Source organism: Notechis scutatus, chromosome Z, assembly GCF_049901735.1.
Source record: "Notechis scutatus isolate UNSWTSFEM ecotype Mainland chromosome Z, rNotScu1.2, whole genome shotgun sequence".
In the NCBI taxonomy this organism is placed as follows: Eukaryota; Metazoa; Chordata; class Lepidosauria; order Squamata; family Elapidae; genus Notechis; species Notechis scutatus.
Window position 1 is genome coordinate 97,073,436 of NC_142025.1, and position 19,524 is coordinate 97,092,959.

Consider the following 19,524-nt stretch of genomic DNA (forward strand, 5'->3'; position numbering starts at 1 on the left):
TTTTAAAAAAGATTAATGATGAATAGGAATTTTCAACCACATTGCACCGTAACAAAGCTCAAGCAGGGTTGTGTTCAAAGGCAGACATTAGATACCTAGATTCCAAACTGGCAATTGGTTGTTACAACACATTTGTGTTCTGTTTGATGGACTCTCACTAGCATTCCTAACTTGGTGTTCTCCAAATGTGTGGGATTATGTTCTCCTCATTATCTTTAGCATTCTGGCCATCCTGGTAGAAAAAATAGGGATTGTAATCTGATAAATCCAGCAGAGCTCAGTTTAGAAAGATTGGATTATCTTTAAAAATCCCATGCACAAACACACAAAATTGCTAAATTAATAGTCTAGAATTATCTAAGGGCACTATTGTTCTCTACATACACTGACAGTCACATTTCTTTTATCCAAACCAATACCAGTATGTCATGGGTATGAAACATGATATAGTGTTATCCACAACTGAGCTCTCGGGACTATTATAATAATAATAAAAACTATGTAGTAATTTCATGGGATTATTGCTGCAAAGCATTTGTCTTACCTTTATGATTCTCAATAAAGGTAATTGGCTTTCTTGGCTAAACATGAGATCCATACTATATATTATCAGAAAATATTAAAGAAAAAAATCTACAAGAATGGGAGAAGCTATGGTGATCAGCAGTTGCTGAACTACCATTCCTACGCCATAGGCCAAGCTGGGTACGGCACTGCTTGGAGCTGCAGTTGAGCTATATCTGGAGAAATATAGACTCCTCACTTCTGTTTTAAAATGAATTCCATTTAATGAAAACAGACTTTGAATGGAGAAAGGATGGAGAGAAAGAAATGCCTATTTTTTTTCCTGTGCATAATATTTTTCCATAAAACCAATATATATGATACTAATATGGCTCTTCTATTTGAGTTTCAGATCATTTTAATTACAGGGGTCAGCAATCTTTCCAGAAATAAATACCTTCAGTATTACCGTCAGTCAATTTTGATTAAGTAATTAATGTAAATTATTTTTAATACATCAAGAATCTCATGAGAACATAGGATTCTCCGTAAAGATGACTTTCTCGTAAGATCTCACTCTCCTCCATTCTTTCAGCAAACTAACTGCATTACAACATTTTTGTGGTCTATCTGAACCCAATATTAATTTTTAATACAAATGGCATAAAAGACTAATTAAAACATCAGAGGTTAAATGTACCAGGAGAATCACAATGTGATATTATACATTTTATTGATTAGTCAATTGATCATATCAAATAAGAGTGTATTACAATAAAGTCAGAAAAAATTACAGTGAACTAGGTTAAAATAGCTAGTGAGATAAAATAGAATAAAATCTAATAGGTAAGATAAAAGTGAAGATAAAATATAAGATAAAAATAGTATAAGGCAAAACAGCAGAGAACTTTATTAAGCCAATTCATTATGTAAAACTGATATGAAAATTCAAATAAGTAAAAAGAAAAGAAAATAATAATGCATAATCATCCCTACAATTAAATCAAATTAAGGTATTCTATTCTCTTTAATGTGGCCTTTGAAATGAAGATTACAATCTTATTTATGATGTGCAGGTCAGTTCCCTAAAATAAGCAAGACTTTTTTCCCAGGTGTCTCCCAATATTTTTTAGTTTTTAAATTAAAGGTCCAAATAAACAGCCCTTTCTCGAGAGTGAAATTTGCTGTCAACAAAAATGTGTCCAGTATGTTCAATGGGTGGTACTTCACAAATGCACAATCTTTCTTCAACTGGAACTCCCATGCCTTACCATAAAGTCCAGTCGAGTCGAGCTCTAGAAAAAGCACTTCAGAGATGTTGAGGCATGTAACTTTTTAAACATTTTTTTCTAAGCCTGATTTGTGTTGAGCTAGCCACTTCGAAAACTTGGCACATTTAAGTACTGCAATATTATCTTGGGCAGCCACATCAATAACTTTTGTATGCTTCCCTGCCTTTAGATCTGACTGGGCTGGGAACGAGATAGAGAATCCATATTGAGAGATGACATCTGAAAGTTGAGTGGCCCAAGTGCGAGTAATTGTTCTTGTGTAATTGTTATTTGAAACACAACTTGACTAGGTCTATGAATAAGATCTTCAGCCAGTAATTATACAGTAATTACTAAATGGCTTTGTACGGAGGTATGCCCAATTCTGCCTTATTGCTTGGGTTGAGGTAGACTTATACACCAAAATACTTTTCAGAAAAGTAGATTGTATCTGTTCCAGTAAGGACACATTTATATATCCCCACAGTTCTGCACCATATGGGATCATTAAGGCTATTTTAATACTATATACCCGTGATGGTGAACCTATGGCACGCATGCCAAAGGTGGCACGCAGAGCCCTCTCTCTGGGCACACACGCCGTCGCCCCAGTTCAGCTCTGCCGTGCATGCACGTTGCGCCTCTCACCAACCAGTTGATCTTTGGGTCTCTGCCACGCATTCATAAGGTTGCACAGGAATCGCATGTGCAGGAGGCGGGGTGCGCACACAGCAGTCATATACATATGCATGGGGCTCACATGTGGATGTATGCATGCACAGGTGGGGTGCATGCACAGGGGTCACAGGGGTTGCGCGCGCATGCATGGGGCAGGGTGTATGTGCAGGACGTGTGCCCACATTGGATTTTGGGGATGCACGTGCACGCTTTGGGCACTTGGTGCCAAAAGGTTAACTATCACTGCTATATACTGTTCTTTTGTAACTGGAATTAGAAAACCTGGGTAGCTTTTGTTGGTAAGCTGCCTTATGGCCCTGGGACAAGCTGTAGCCCTTAAAGAACTTATATTAAAATATGGGAGACAAGAACCTGTTTCTCTGAAAAGAAGTCCTAAGTTCATCGCATTCCCTGTCCAGCTCCAATTATATGTGGCGCTCCTATTTCCAAAAATGACCTTAGTTTTTGATTTATTGATGTTCAGATAGTTGAGTCCGCAGTACATATTAAACTGCACAGCAGTCTTCTATCCCCACCTGAGTGTGTGATATCAATCACATGTCATCTGCATAAAGCAGAATGTTTATATGTTTATTTTTAACTTTAGGCATATACATATCAGTAGAACAAAGGGACTTTAGGATGTTATTAAAAGGTTAAAAAGAATGGGAGCCATTCTTTGTCTGACTTCTTTGATGGTGCTAATTTTCCCTGTAGAAAACCATGCATTTCTGTGGGCATAAGGAAAATATGACAATCGCAGAGGCCTTATACTGGAATTTAACAGTGTAAGCAAAAAAAGGTCTTCTCTTTTCTGTGCCCTTCCATCCCAGTTCTTCCTTTCTCTTTGACTTTCTGTGCTGGGCCGACCCAGAAGTTAAAGCCAGGTATCAAGATTCATTCATCCCCAGCTGTTAACTAGATCTTTTATACTGCAATCAAACCAACATTGTACAGAAATTCAGAGAGATTACATAGTTTATTTTTCCATTCTTCTACATTCCATGTTAATATAGGAGCACCAGATAAAATAAATTGGCAGCTATGATTTCATATTGTTGTGTATATAAATCCAGCCTATACATCTGGCTGAGTGCTGAACCGTAATAATAACTTTAATAGAGAAGTATTTATTTCAGTATGCTTACTCAGAGGCACAATGCAAGATTATTTAGCCAATTTCACATTATAGGTATGTGAAATTTCAAGGACTTTTGTAATGGTCTCAAGATGTTTCATAATATAGAAATCAGTATTTACTAAAAAAAATGATTAAGTGCATGGAGAGCAAGGATTTTACAATATCTATTACAATATTTAAATTAATTTAAGTTAGCTTTTGTCCTGCCTCTATATATTTCTCAAAGGTCAAATGTGGCTCTCAGTCTGCTTTAGGTGTTTTCAAAACCTCCAGATTGTTGTGGTCTATCCACACATCGAAGGGGGATTTACTGCCTTCTAGAACAGGGGTCGCCAACCTTTTGGACCTCAGGGACCATCAAACTCATAATTTTAGATCCCAGGGACCACTAACCGGTTCTGTGGGCATGGCCTAATTTGTGGGTGTGGCTTGGTGGTCATGTGACTGGTGGACATGGCTTGTCATGTAAATATTATAAATATTTATATAAATATTGATTTTTTTTATAAAAAAGAGCAACTTTTACCCCAAATCAGGCAAAGCAGGCAGATTGAGTTGCTCACAGAATCACAGATTCATTCAGAGATCTATCTATCTGCCATTGGCTAGCTCAGTCTGCCACATAAAATTTGCTTGCAAGCAAACTCATAAAATTTGCTAGCAAGCAAACACACAAAATTAACTCACAACACACCATGCATGTAAATATTGATTTTTTTTATAAAAAAAGAGCAACTTTTACCCAAAATCAGGCAAAGCAGGCAGATTGAGTTGCTCACAGAATCATTCCGTGATCTATCTACCTGCCATCGGCTAGCTCAGTCTCTCAAATTTGCTTTCCGTGAGTCTGCCCTGAATTTGCTTGCAAGCAAACCTTCAGTCCTAAGGGAGGTTCGGCTGTGCTTAAAAGCAGAACCAAAGATCTAAAGACTAGTTAGAAAGCAAGAAATCCAACCATTTCCTGCTTCCTAGCTAATCTAAATCTCCCAGCACAGCAGAACAGATGATGGTCGGAAAAAGGAAAAATAGCAATTTAGCAGGCAAGTTTGCCAGGTAAGGAGTGAGTGGGCAGGGAGGGTTCCTGTGGGCCATGTGGGTGGCGCAGCCTTGTGTTTCTGCGCAGCCTGGATTAATTGCTTTGTGGGGGTGCTCTGGGGGGGTGAGATTTCTCTGAAGCCCACCAAAATTTTCTCACGGCCCACCGCGACCGCTGTTCTAGAAAGTGTCTCCAGATGAGGAGAGTTGACTGCACATAAGCTTCCTCTTTCTAGGATGCCCACCCTCACTCAGAATTGGAAAGTTTTCTATAGGTGTAAGCTGCAAGGTCCCTTGGTTGCTTTTCAGGAAAAGACAGCCCTGACTGCCACATCGCGAGCATTGGCTTGAATAACAAACTTGCTTTTAGGTCTGGGTGTTTTAGTATGGACTCAACTGTGAATAGGCATTTAAGTTTTTCCAAAGCTGCTTGTCAGTCCTGTTACCATTTTCTCCCCCCCCCCACCCCCCTCCCCTGGCATTTTCAGGGCTGCCACAGCGAAGCAAGAGTAGAGGGAAGGGGGGTAGAAGAGATAGCTAGAGGATTGTAGCCATAATAAAATTCTTTCTTCTGAGAACCAAGAACTTTCCCACCAGGTGCAAGGAGGTGGGATCTGCAACCTACCGACCCTTGGACTGTGTCCTGATTGGACCATTTGATGGATTACATGGGCAGGGGAGAAAGAATTCTACTTTTAACTAAGTGAGAAACCCGAGGAGGGTTTAGAGTCGGGTTTCCCCAGATATGCCAATATGTCATGCCTAATAAATCGATACTTTGAGGAACATGCCTGCCTTGGAATTGTGTTGGGTGTGTTACTTGGAACTGTTTGGCCTTCCATTGTTCATTTGAGGGCTGGTTCAGCTTAGGTTTTCGCTCTCCCTTAGTCTTTAGGAGGTTAGTAATAAGATGTACTGTTTGGGTGTATGAGGGGATGAATTGCCAATAGAAGTTAGCAAATCCCAGGAAGCTTTGGAGCTGTTTTGGGATATGCGGGGTCCCCCATTATAGTATTGCTCGCACCTTCATCTCCACCTCCTTGTGGGAAATGTGGTACTCAAATAGACAATCTTATCCTTGTGGAATTCATACTTGGAGAGTTTTGGGTGTAACTGAGTGACACAGAGCTTTTTCAATACTGCTCTGACCAGCTTTACATATTCTCCATAGTTTCAGTGTAAATCAGAATATCAGTTAAGTAAACTACGACCCATTTATACAAGATCCCCTTGTAGCCCAAAAGAATTGGAAGCACCCCAAGAGGCAATTGAAGGCTGTTGTCTACTCATCTCCTTCTTTAATTCATACTCGGTAATGTGCTTCTCTGAGGTCTAATTTTGTAAAAATCTTTCCGTTGGCTAGGGAGAGACATCCCAGTGGCAAGGGGGAGACATTTTCAACACAAATGGCATTTAGCTGCATAGGCGAAGGGACCCATCTTTTTTCTCTCAAAATAGTACATTATTTTGCTACTTGAATGTGCTAGATTCTATAAAGGATTGGAGCATCTAATTCCCTTGGAATACACACACACACACACACACACACACACACACACACACACACACACACACACACACACACACACACATATCAAAGCCAAATACCACTAACTCATCATGAAATATCTAGAACCATAAAGCCTACAAACTTGAAATTTGGCATCTATATTCCTCTTTGGCTTCTAGGTGCTTGCTAAGAAAGGGTTTTTTGAAATGACCATCAGATCATTACTATTTCTTAATACATTAATTAACATGCTCTGATACTAAGGAGTTCTATTCCTTCTTCCCACCTGAAAAGAATTCTGTTCCAACTGCCAGTTCCCTTCTATTAACACACTCTGATGCTAAGGAGTTAGACATTCTATTCCCCCTCCCCATCTGAAAAGAAACTCGTTCCAACTGCCAGTTGCCTCACAAGGTTGTGGAACACCAGTAGGTAGCATTCTTTACCATCGCACTCCATTATCCTGTAGCTGTAAAAGTCAGCAGCAGACACGGTCTTCTTGAGACCCATCTTTGAGGTATATTGATGTAATAGCCATCTTATCCATAGTGGAACATCAGAGGGTACTGGAGAGCTCAGAAGCGGTCTGGACTTCTTACAGTACTAAACGTCAGAACCTCACCAAAATGTCTAAGCCTTCCACCTATGGAACTGCTTCCAGGCTCAAGACAGCGGGAGCGATCTTCCCTTATATGTTTCAATCATCGACCACCGAGCCAACAGATTGTGAAACGGATTTCTCCTGCATAGCCCAAACACATAATGTCGCACAGGTATTCAGCTAGTCATAGAATATAATTTTGGCTTGGATAATTTTGCTGTTGGAAATATCTCTATGGAACAGTCTGTGGGGGTGGGTAATATGTCAGAATCCCGCTCATTCCGGTGCTCTTTGGGAATCAGAAGGGGCGCCTTTTCCTGTTCACATGCCTTTTTTAGAAAAGCAGTTTTTAATTCCTCTAACATGTCCCTGCTCCTGCTTGTAAGTGCAGTTGAAAGTTTCCAGTTAATGTTGAGCATGTTGAAATCACCCAGATTACAGTCTTTCCCTTGTTTACCATCTGGGTTATCTTCTCAACCCGAATCCTCTGAATGTCCTGTTGACTGATCCTTCTTCAGTTTGTCATCAAAACCAGAGAGCTTCAAGTAGATCACATGTTTTCTGAAATAGTAGCAATAGTTTTCTGACATAAATGGCAACTCCACCCCAACCCATTTTCTACTGTCTCTTCTGTATACTATGTAGCCTGGGATACTTATATCCCAATCATTTGAATCCCTGAACCATCTCTCTGTAATTGCAACAAGAACGAAGCTCTCCCTGAACATAACAGCTATTATGAGTCATGGTGGCGCAGTGGTTAGAGTGCAGTACTACAGGCTACTTCTGCTGACTGCCGACTGTCTGCAACTTGGCGGTTCAAATCTTACCAGGCTCAAGGTTGACTCAGCCTTCCATACTTCCGAGATGGGTAAAATGAGAACCCAAATTGTTGTGGGCAATATGCTGACTCTCTAAACTGCTTAGAGAAGGCTGTAAAAACACTGTAAAGTGGTATATAAGTTTAAGTGCTATTGGTATTAGTTCACAAAGTCTATTGCCTAAACTGTGAGCATTAGTGCACATGGTATGGCACACACTATCAAAATCTTGATTTTTTTTCTTAAGAGCAACCTTAATACTATTAACCATACAAACATCTATCTTAGAAATAATGATAACCCCGTTAGATTTAGTTTTAGATTTAGATGGGGACAAAAATATTCTGTATCAATTAATTCTTTGTTCCCATTATTCAGTTTAAATGCTTCTCCAGAAAACCCCAAATTTAATACTAAATAACTCAGTTCCTTTCTGTGATGAATGCAAACCATCTCTTCTATTCATCTTTTTATCAGACCAACTGCAAATAACATGACCAACATAACAAAAGCCTTCAACTTTATACTACCCTTTTAGCCACATATTGAACTGTAATACATGCTGATTTTTTTTTTCCTTTTGGAAAAAAAACATCTAAAATAATAAGACTGAACCCTAACCTGCTAAGTTCCTGGCCCAAACTCTGGAAATCTTTCTGCACAGAAAACACATGTGGGTTTTGTTTTGTTTTTTGCACAGATCATTAGTGCAAATATGTACAACAATATCAATATCAAAATCCCTACTAGTATTCTTGACAATCTTAACAATGTGCTTCTTTTCTCTGCTGGGTATAGCACCAGGTGGTATCTCATTTCTTTCAAAACTTCCACATCCTTTCCTAACTAGACACCTCTTACAGTTGAATCACCAACCAGAAGATAGTTTTATTTTTAAATAGCTTTCCCTTATCCAAGACAATTTGTTCCTCGTGGACCACAATTCCTTGTCCAGTTGAGTCATTATCATCGCAAACAGCTGTACTTGCCATCCTTATTATTCTTATTAAGTTCACCAGTGACACTATCACTATTAAGCAGTGACACATCAAAAGCATCATGCTTATGGTCCACAACTCTCACTTTGCGAGATCCAACCATTGTTCATACTACCTTTTCCTGCAGGGTCTTTGTGAAACAGGAGGCTGATAACTGGGCAGGCAGCTCAGCAGAAGATACTGGCTGAGTTTGCTACCTAATTTCACCTGAAGAGCACAAACTAAAGATTCTAGATAAATAATCTGTCCATTTAAACTAGTGATCTGCATACAAATAGGACAGTACCCAAACTTAAAAACAGTACACTGGCAAAACAAAAGTTGCACTAAACTAAACCAGACATTCTAAAATTAAAATTGAAATCACATAAGCATTTACTAAGGATGAAGTACTGCTGTTTTCAAAATACTGCTGTTTTTAAGACTACACTTTTCCTCAGATGCACATTTCTGGTCGGATGTTCTAAGAACTACCAGGCGAGTCATACTTTTGTCTGAAACTTTTCAGGCAATCAAATTAAATTACTTTAAAATATCCCGCACTGCCAATTTTCATTCATGGACTCATGGATTCCAAACCTGCAGCTGTCTTCAGTTTTCTGGGGCTGTTCGTGGCAGTTCTGGTGGTCTCCCCGTTTGCTCAGCTGGACAAGGGCTGGCCTGAGAATGTTGAGGAAGCGTAGATTTGGCTCTGGGAACTCTCACATGGCCTCTGCTCTTCTCTGTCAAATGACCTGCCCCCACAATGTAGGTAGAGGCCTCCCAATGCGGATGGTCATTTTGTGCCTGTTTCAGGCAGGTCTGACTTGCACAGGGGTCCTCATGAGTCGGCGTTGCTTCTCACACCACCATGAGACCTGGCACCCTTGCTTTGCACCTCTTCACTGTTCTTATTAATATTAAGACACTGGTGCATCAACTCGTGATGGGTGGGAGGCATTCCTGCCCTGCCTATCTCACCCGTCCTGAAACTGGTCTGTAAGGGCCTCCTCATTACATTTGAGGCCCTGGCTTAACCCAGGCAAAACTCACCAATTTACTCGGCCACCTCCTGCCACTCATTTCAACTCCAGTAGATGCCTGTTGGTAGTCTGGACTTTCACAGGATCCTCATACATGCACTTCAACTGAGCACAAATCCTGCGAAGTCACCTAAGAGCAGCAAAGTGAGAAACAGGGTGGCTGACCTGACCAGAGGACTTGTCACCAGACTAAGCACGAATGCTGGCTGTTTTTAAGAATCCACATTTGTTCAGATGCACACATCAGGTCAGATCCTTTCTAAATGAGCAACTGGCAAGTATGGCATTTCTCTGAAACTTTTAAGGCCATCAAATTACTTTAAAATGCACTGCACTCCTGATTTCCATTCATGGACTCGGCACAGTTATTTTATTGGAAGAGGTCCCCTCTAGTTCTTCCTTGTCCTCTGCTCACTCTATTCCAGAACAGATTGGCTGGCCATAACAACAGCTGATCCTCCTTATCCCAATTACGGATCCATTTAAGTAAAGGATAATGCCAAGGATGAAAAGAGAGAGAATAAAAAAGGTGAATAAAAGAGCCATAATGGTGCAATAGTTGGATTTCAGTATTGCAGGCTAATTTTGCATTCCAGTTGCCGGAGTTTGATCCTGTCTGGTTTAAGATTGGCTCATCCTTCCATCCTTCCGAGGTTGGTAAAAAGAGGACCCAGATTATTGGGGGCAATATGTTCACTCTGTAAACCACTTGAGAGGGATATAAAACATTATGAAAAAGTATATAAATGCTATTGCCAAAGCAACAAACAGCTGTCACCAGTCCCAAGTGACTTCTGTGAGTACTCAAGTATTAATTGTGTAATGGCCCAGGAAAAATAATTAATCCCAATCTGCAGCTGTCCTCAGTTTGCTGGGGCTGTGTTCTTGGCAGCTCTGGTGGTCTCCCAGCTTGCTTAAGCTAAACTAAGGGCTGACCTGAGAATGTTAGGGGAGAGTCCTTTTGTGCCTGTTTCACGCACAGTTGAGCATAACTGAGTTGCATAGGGTTCCTCATGAGTTGGTGTCGCTTCTCACACCACTATGGCAACCCTGCTTTGCACTTCCTCACTATTCTTTGCTTGAGGCAGCTATTAATATGAAGACACAAGTGCATCAACTCTTAAAGCATTGGAGTCATTCCTGCCTTTCCTACTAATCCAACAGCTTCGCCCCTTCTGAAACTGGTCTGCAAAGGCCACCTCATCAGGCGAAAGTCTCCAATGTAGTTGGCCAACTGCTGCCACACGTTTCAACTCCTGAAGATGCCTCTTAGTGGTCTGGACTTTCTCAGGATCCTGAAACGTCCACTTCAACTGAGCACAACCTGCAAAGTCACCCAAGAGCAGTGAGAAATGGGTTAGCCAACCTGGCTGAAGGATTTATCAACAGGCTAATCTCAAATACCACCTTTTCCCAGGCAGTCAGAAAATCTTTGTTCACAAATTCATGAAGAACTGGCATTGGTCAAACAATCCCGAGTTACTGTGACAGCCTGAAATCAAATTTATCCAGCAAACACACTTGGCATTTATGCTGGGGTCTAATGGCCCAGATACTTGCAAACGGGCCAGTTGCGATGATAGATGGGCATCTTCTTGGATCAGCTAAGCACTGTCATCCAAAATTGTTCAATGTGGCTGACTTGGTGTGTCCATGCATGCGAAGACCAGGGAGTTTCACAGCTTTGTTCAAGCACTGCTAATCCCTAATATTACTTCCCAGATCCTACTCACAAGAAAGCAAAGTCCCAATGAATCCAAGTCAGCATAGCCAAGACATGAAGTCAAAAGCAAGTTCAAAGTCTGAAAAAAAGTAACAAGTTCGCAAATCCACACCCCAAAGTCCAAAGTCCAAACACAAGTTCAAATTCCACGTACTGTAACCAAAGCCAAGGTCCAAGTCCAGAATCTAAGTACTAAACTACAAGGTCCAGCTATGAGGTCAAAAACCAAGGCATTGTCCAGAATCAGAAAAACATGAAGTCGGAGCACAGACACAGCAGGAAAGCAAATAGACCAGTTGCCTCCAACTTTATTTTGCTCCACACACTAGATGAAGTAGTCGCCAATTGGTACAGCTCATGAGGAGGGGCCAGGCTGCCTGCTTGCGAGCAGTCACACTGATCTCCATTGTGCCTCCCTTCGTTCAGCCCTATGCACCCTGGGATAGGGGGAGATAGCAATTCTTCCTCATCCCTACTAACCAATTGCTGAAGTCTCCTGGCTGCAGCTGACTCTCCCCTCTCTCCTCTTTAGCTGTATGCTCATTGGTCACTCCTCCAAAAGCGCTTTCAAGGTTTCTGGCTTCTCCTCTTCCTCTTTCTTATTGCCTCCTAGTTCAGTCATCCGCACCTTCATGACACTCCTTTCTGCCCCATTCCAAAGTCTGTGAAGCCGTCTCCTCCTTGTTTCCAAGGCGGCATCTAGAGAAACCATTACAGTGGCTTCCAGTGTGCTGATAGCCAACGGCACTATCGTGGACAGTTTATGCCATAATCTTTCAACTTCCATTTTCAGATCTTGATGCTTTGCGATCTTCACCAATTCTTTGTATTCTATTCCATGATCCCCTGGTACAGCCACCTCAATCATCCATGCTTTCTTCTTTTCAAGCACAATTAAATATGGAGTGGTATAAGACAGGAAGTGTCACCGCTTTGTAAATGTGATATATATGTCACATTTTGATGTATCCATAGTGAGTAAGTTCACAGAATTCCTATGACCCTTATATACCACAATAATTAGGATCTCCCATAGCTAATACCTTTTGCCTGTGCTAGTTGAGATACCACTGACCCAGGCCAATAAGTAAATATACCTGGATACACAGCCATTGTAGCAATACAGTTAAGTTACAGAAATCTAAAATATTTCCCAACTTACCATCCCAAAGTACCTTGTGTCATGCTACTGCTGTTTTTAAGAATACACATTTGCTCAGATGCACATCAGATGTTTTCTGAATGAGCCAACCAGCAAGTAAGGCATTTCTCTGAAACTTTTCAGGCCATCAAATTATTTTAAAATGCACTGTACTTCTGATTTCCATTCATGGTCAGCACAGCCACTTTATTGGAAGGGATCCCCTCCGGTTCTTCCGTGTCCTCTGCTCACTCTATCCCAAAATGGATTGATTGGGCCTGAAAAGGTAGTGGTAACAATGGCTGTAAACTACTATGAAGAACTAAGTGCTATTGCTGAATGCTATAAAAGCCTGTCACCAGTCCCAACTTATTTCTGTGAATGCAGCGCCTCAGGAGAGATAATCAATCCCAATCTGCAATTCTCCTCTGTTTCCTGGGGTGTGTTCTTGGCAGTTGCAGTGATCCTACCAACTTGCTCAAGGCAAGCCCATTACTGGCCTAAGAATGCTGGAGGAGAGGAATTTTGGCCCTGGAGACCTCATCTCCTCCTCCTTCTCAGCCCCAGCCTCCGATGGGCCATGACAAATGCACTTTGAATGCAAACTGAGCACAAAAACCCTGCAAAGTTACCAAATGGCAGGCTAGGCTGAGTGAGAAATAGGATGGCTGACCTGGGCATAGGACCTTTCAATAGGCTAATCATGAATTCTACCTTATCCCAGTCTGAAAAATCTCTGCTCACAAACTCATAAACAACTGGCACTGGCCAAAAATACTAGAAAGTGTGTCAGCCTGCCATCAAATTTATCTGGCACAGAGACTGGGCATTTATGCCAGGATTGGGCTGTCCCAAAGGCTTGCAACTGGCCCAGATATGACAACAGAAGGCAACTTCTTGGCCCAGATAGGCATTATCAACAGGTAGCTGCTTCATGGAACTGACTTGTGGGACTATCTCCTGGAAAATGCTTAGGTCAGAGACCAACTGCCCTATCCCAATCCATACATACATATGCAATGGGATTTAATGTGTATATGCCACACCGCCAAGCCCCTTTGTTATTCCCCAGGTCCTGATTACAATGCTTCAGAAAGTTGCTCCCAGCAAAGTCAGTGAAGTCAAAACTCAACAAACTCAATGACTAATCCAAGACATGAGAAATTACAGAGTCAGTGGAATCATGGTATAATGAAGTCAGTAAAGGCCACAGTTCAAAAGTATAAGGAAGACAGCAGGAGTCTAGGAATAAAGGCCCGATGAAATCAATAGACCAAGGAAGAGAGCATGCACAGATTCTGAACAGTTGTCTCCGACAACCTGTTCCAGCTCCAAAGGCCAAACTAAATTGGTGCCTACTGGTATGCCTCATTGGGAAGGGCAAGGCTGCATCCTTGTGAGAAGACTCCCCAATCTCTTTTGTGCCTCCCTCTGCTTACCTCTGCGTGACCTAGGATCTGGCAGAGGAAGCAACTCCTCCTCTTTGCCAATGACCAGCTACAACTCCATATCTTCTCTGGCCCATGTGACCAACTGGTCTGAGTCACTGGCTGTAGCTGCGCCTCCCCTGCCTGAGCAGTTAGCTTTCATCCAGTTGCTCACTTGCAAATTTCACCACTATCCTCCACACCATCTCACCTTGACCATCTGTTCCTGGCCCAGAGCCTTCTACATCCCCCTGACATTACCTATCATTCCTCTCTGATGTCCCTTCTACATTGTCTAAGCTGGCATCAGAGGGAGCCATTACACTCCCTTTGGCAGCCATCAAACTCATTATCCATTGAGTTCTTCCCAAGAACCTAGGATGTCGTAATATATTGGCGTAGCATATCTGTGGACCAAGCAGTGTATCTTTTGTAATTGACAGATGGAAATTTTATCAATGGGAAGATTTGGAGCTGTGGCTGACTTGATGTGTCCATGTATGCACACACCAAAGAGTTTTACAGCTTTTAAGCACTGCTAGGCCCTAATATTATTCCCCAGATCCTACTGACAAGTAAACACTAAATCCCAATGAATCCAAATCACAACAGCCAAGGCACGAAGTCAAAAGCAAGTACAAAGTCCAAGCACAAGCCACAAATTCACAAATCCACATAAGTCCAAACTCCACATATAATAACCCAAATCAAGGTCCAAGTCCAGAATCCAAGCACCAAACTATAAGGTCCAGTCACAAGGTCAGAAATCAAGGCATGGTCCAGAATCAGGAAAACAAATCAGAGCACACGTACAACAGGGAAGCAAACAGACCAGTTTGCCTCAAACATTACTTTGCTCCACACACTGGGTCAAATAGCCACCAGCTTGTACAGCTCATCAGGAGGGGGCAGCTATCGTGACTCCCTCCTTTCAGCCCTGCATGCCCTGGTATAGGGGGAAGTAGTAATTCTTCCTCATCCCCATTGATCATCTGCAGATGCACCTCTTCTCCACCCACTGTTTCTGCCTGGTCATCCATCCCTTCTCTCTCCTACTCAGACAGGCTCTTGTCTGGTTGCTCTTCCAACAGCCCTGGCCACTCCTCTTTCTCTTGCCCACTGCCTCCTGGTTAAGAGTCCCTTGTGTCTTTGCGACATTCCTCTGGCCCCGTTCAGAAGTACCTGAATCTCTTCCTTGTCATCCGGGCCAGCATCTGGGGAAACCGTTACAGTAGTATTTGGTGTGTTGAGAACCACTAGAAGTACCATGGATAGTTTATGTCATAATATTTTAACTTCAATTTTCAGTTCTTGATACTTTGTGATCTTCCCCAATTCTCTGTCTTCTATTCCACTATCCCCTGATATTGCCACAATTATCCACACTTTCTTCTTTTTAAACACATTTAAATCTGGGGAATTATAAGCCAGGATATCACTTTGTATATGTGATACATATGTCACTTCGTAATGCCTCACAATGAGTAACTTCACAGAGTAAATTCATATATATACCATATTTAGGATCTCACATAGCTAATACCTCTTCCCTATACTAACTGGGATACTCCCAATCCTATAACTACATCTGGGACATAACCACTGTAACAATATATAATTAAGTTACAGAAATCCAAAGTATTTCCCAACTTGCCATCCCAAAGTACCTCATCCTACTGCTACTGTTTTTAAGAGTTCAAATTTGTTTAGATGCACATTTCTGGTCAGATGCTTTCAGAAAGGCAAATAAGCCCCTTTGCCATTACTCACATCCCCCCATTTCTGCGGTTCTCCAGGAAGCTGCTCCCAGCATAGTTAACAAAGTCAAAGCCCAACAAACTCAATATCTAGTCCAAGATATGAGGAAATTAGCACAGAGTCAATTGGATCATCATGCAATAAAATCAATGTAAGTCCATAGCTTGAAAGCATGAGGAAGACATGGAGCTGGCAACAGACATGGGGCCCTTAGGAGGGTCCTCAGGTCTTTACTGTGGGGGCAGATCGTTTGGCAGACAAGAACAGATGACATGTGAGGGTCTCCAGGTCCAACTCCCTTCTCCTTCAGCATACTCAGGCCAGCCCATGACCCAGCTTGAGCAAGTTGGGAGACCATCATAGTTGCCAAGATCATAGTCCCAGCAAACTGAGGACAGCTGCAGGTTGGGATCAGTTATATTTTCTGAGGCGCTACAGAATTAATACTTGAGCACCCACAGAAGTCCATTGGGACTGGCAACAGCCATTTATTCTCACCTTTGCATCAGTGTCCTTGGCCATATCCTTTACAACAAAGTCAATATAAGTTCATAGATTGAAAGCATGAGGAAGACACACTGAGTCCAGGAGTTAAGGCATGATGAAGTCAATGGATCCAAGGAAATAGGCCTGATACTTTTTTTAAAGTTCCAATTGTAAGCAATTGCTTATTCTTATGCTTACATTATCATTATTATTATTGATCATCACACAGTCAGCCAGATGTTCAGATTGGGTTTGACATTTTTGTCCACCTATTGAGTCCTTACCAAGGACCTGGGATAGGCAAATCTGGATGTTTCACGGTGTTACAGATATCACCGCAGGATGGAAGCTGTTCCAAGTAAAGCTGCCTTCTGCAATTGATTGATGGCAAATTTGTCAATGCCAATGGTGTTCAAGTGGTGCTCCAGTTGTTTTGGGGTTGCACCCAAAGCGCTTTTACTATTGGTACTACCTTTACTTGCCTTTGCCATAGTCGTTCTATTTCTATTTGTAGGTCTTTGTAGTTTGTTATCTTCGCAAGTTCTTTTTCTTCTATTCTGCTGTCTCCAGGCACTGCCACATCCACTATCCAGACTTTTTTTGTCTTTCTTATCGACAGCTGTTCAGCCCAGAGTGTTATGTGGCAGGTGCCTGTCTGTCTGAATTCTGAAGTTCCAGAGCAATTTAACTTCTTCATTTTCTATGACCTTTTCTATTTTATGGTCCCACCAGTTCTTCTTTACAAACAATGATATTTCTTGCAGATCTTCTAATGGATCATTGTTGCTACTTTGTCATTCCACTGCTTGAAGTCAGTCTGTGCAATCTTCTTGCAGCAACTTACTAGGTGGTCCACTGTTTCTTCAGCTTTTTTGCATAGGCGGCATTTACTGTCTGTTGCTGTCTTCTCAATTCTGGCTTTGTATGCATTTGTCCTTAAGGCTTGGTCTTGTGCAGACAGAATTAATCCCTTGGTCTATTTTTTAAACCTTCCTGCTCTTAGCCATTGCCAGGTCTAATTATTATCTGCTTTCCCTGCTATTTTTTTTCCCATGTAGTGGCCATATAGTGCTTTGTCTTCCCATGCCTCCATTCTGTTCTTCATTTGGTTTTTCTTGTAGGCCAGGTTAATCTCTCCAGTACTCAGCAAGCTTTCCTGCATACTAACTTCAGTGCATCTCTTCATTGTCCTTGAGATATTTTTCCAAAGCCCTTTTTCTTCTTCAACAATCTGATATTTTTGCAACATTCCACACTCACCTATTTGCCTTGGTAGGTAGAGTCTGTCAATGTCACTGCGAGGATGAAGGGCATTGTCATTATTTTTCTGGTCTTCTTATCCATTGCTTTTAATTCTGCTTGAGTCCAGTCCACTATTCCTGCCGTGTATCTAATGACTGGAATTGCCCAGGTATTGATTGTTTTATATGGAATTTCCTCCATTGAGTTTGGACTTCAAGATCTTTTTCACTCTCTTGATGTATTCACCTCTAATCTTTGTCTTAACTTCAGTGTGCTTGATGTTGACAGCCTTAAGGATACCCAGGTATTTGTAGTAAATATCTTCATCCAGACTCTTAATGCTATTTTCATGGGGCATCTTGATTCTTTCAGTTTTTACTATGTTTCCTTGTTTGATAGTGAGTTGGCACATTTGTCCACTCCAAACTCCATTGCAAAATCTTGGCTATATATACAAATAGTGTTGAGCAGCGATTCTATTTCAGATGGTGTTTTTCCATATACCTTTAGAACATCCATGTAAAGGAGGTGGGATTGTCTGGCAGATGTTTTTGATGTCTGATAGACATGACCTGAGTTATTCATTATTGTTAACAGGAAACAGTGCAATGACAAATAGTAGTGGTGATAGTGAATCTCCTTGAAATATTCCTCTCTTGATATTAACTTCTCCCAGTCTCATCATTGACCTGCAACTGTGTCTTCCACTGTGCTATTGATCTTTGCACAAAGCTTCTGATGTTTCTACTGACTCCTGTTATTTCTAGGCACTTGATTATCCAGTCATATGGCAGAGTGTTAAATGCATTTTTTTGTACTTAATCCATGAAACATTCAGGTTGGTCTTCCTTCTCTTGCAGTTTTCCAAAAACCTTTTGTTGATCTTTTGTTCTTCTGCTATTGGGGCAGTTTCCTTTCTACTTAGGTGGAAAGAGATTGTTTTCAATTAGATGCTTTGGACTGCATCAGCTACCACACCAGTTAATAATTTGAAAGTTGTTCATAAGCAGGTAATTGGCCTCTAGTTGCCTGGTGCTGCTCCTTTTGCTGGGTCTTTCATTATGAGGTATATTTTGCCAGATGTTAGCCACACTTCAATTTCACCTCCTTATAGTATGTTGTTAAACTGCTTGGCAAAGAGTGGGTATAAGCTAGTTAGATTTTCAACCAAAACCCATGCAGTTCATCTTCACTTGGTGCTGACCAATTCTTGATCTCCTATGCTTTTTTTCTCTACCATTTCTGCTGTTATTACTAGTTCTTTCATTTTAACTTATTTTTTATTCTAATTCACTTATTTTAACCAAGCTGCATCCTTGTTGTATTTCTTTGGATTATCCATATCTGCGCCCAGTTTCTTCCTTGTCAGGTAATTACTGATTCACTGCACTTTCTCCATTGATGGATTGATAGAAACATTTCTGATTGAATTAAAATTTGTAATTTGAGCTTCGTACCTACTCATCTTCTTGGCTATTGCTATTATTTGCTGCTTTATTATTTCCAGTGCTTCCTTGATCTTCCCTTTTTCTTCTTCCATTATTATTGTTTATTATTGTTGTTGTTGTTATTAATTTCTTCAATTCAATTCACAGACTGGGACTGGTAAAAACTTAACAGTTCAAGTCCTGACCAAGGACCTAAAAGCTCATTAAGGTAATTTCTGAATATATAGGCAGTTCTGAGAAAGGTTGTTTTTTTCTAAAGTTTGAATATTCAGGTCTAATAAGTTCAAAATTTCCTTGTATCTAGTCAACTTTTTGGGTATTGCTACAAGTGCTCCTATTACTATTGGTACAACCATTGATTTCTTCCTTCACAAATGCTCAACTTCAATTTGCAGATCACAATATTATGTGGTTTTTTTTGTTTCTCTTCAATTTTATCACCTAGTATGGCACTATCAATGAACCAGACTTTTTTCTTTTCTACAGTTAGTGATGTCAGGCATGTTGTGGGCCTGATGTCAGTTTGGGTTCGAAAGTTCCACATTGTTATTGTTATTGTTCCAGACTACCTATCTACAAATAACTTCCAGTTGTTTTAAGGATTAAGCTACAACTAATCTGAATGCAAACAAACAACAATCTGGCTTTGGTAAAGCAATGAGTGAATAGTCAACAAAGGATTGTATAGGATCTGATATACCTGTAAATTTGTATGGAT

General features: G+C 41.0%; 1 protein-coding gene across 8 annotated transcripts in view; it reads right to left on the bottom strand.

Annotated features, from left to right (window-relative positions):
• Window positions 1-19,524, bottom strand: part of ARHGAP23 (Rho GTPase activating protein 23) — a 201,768-nt gene that overhangs the window by 53,612 nt on the left and 128,632 nt on the right. The gene's annotated exons all lie outside the window — the stretch shown is intronic.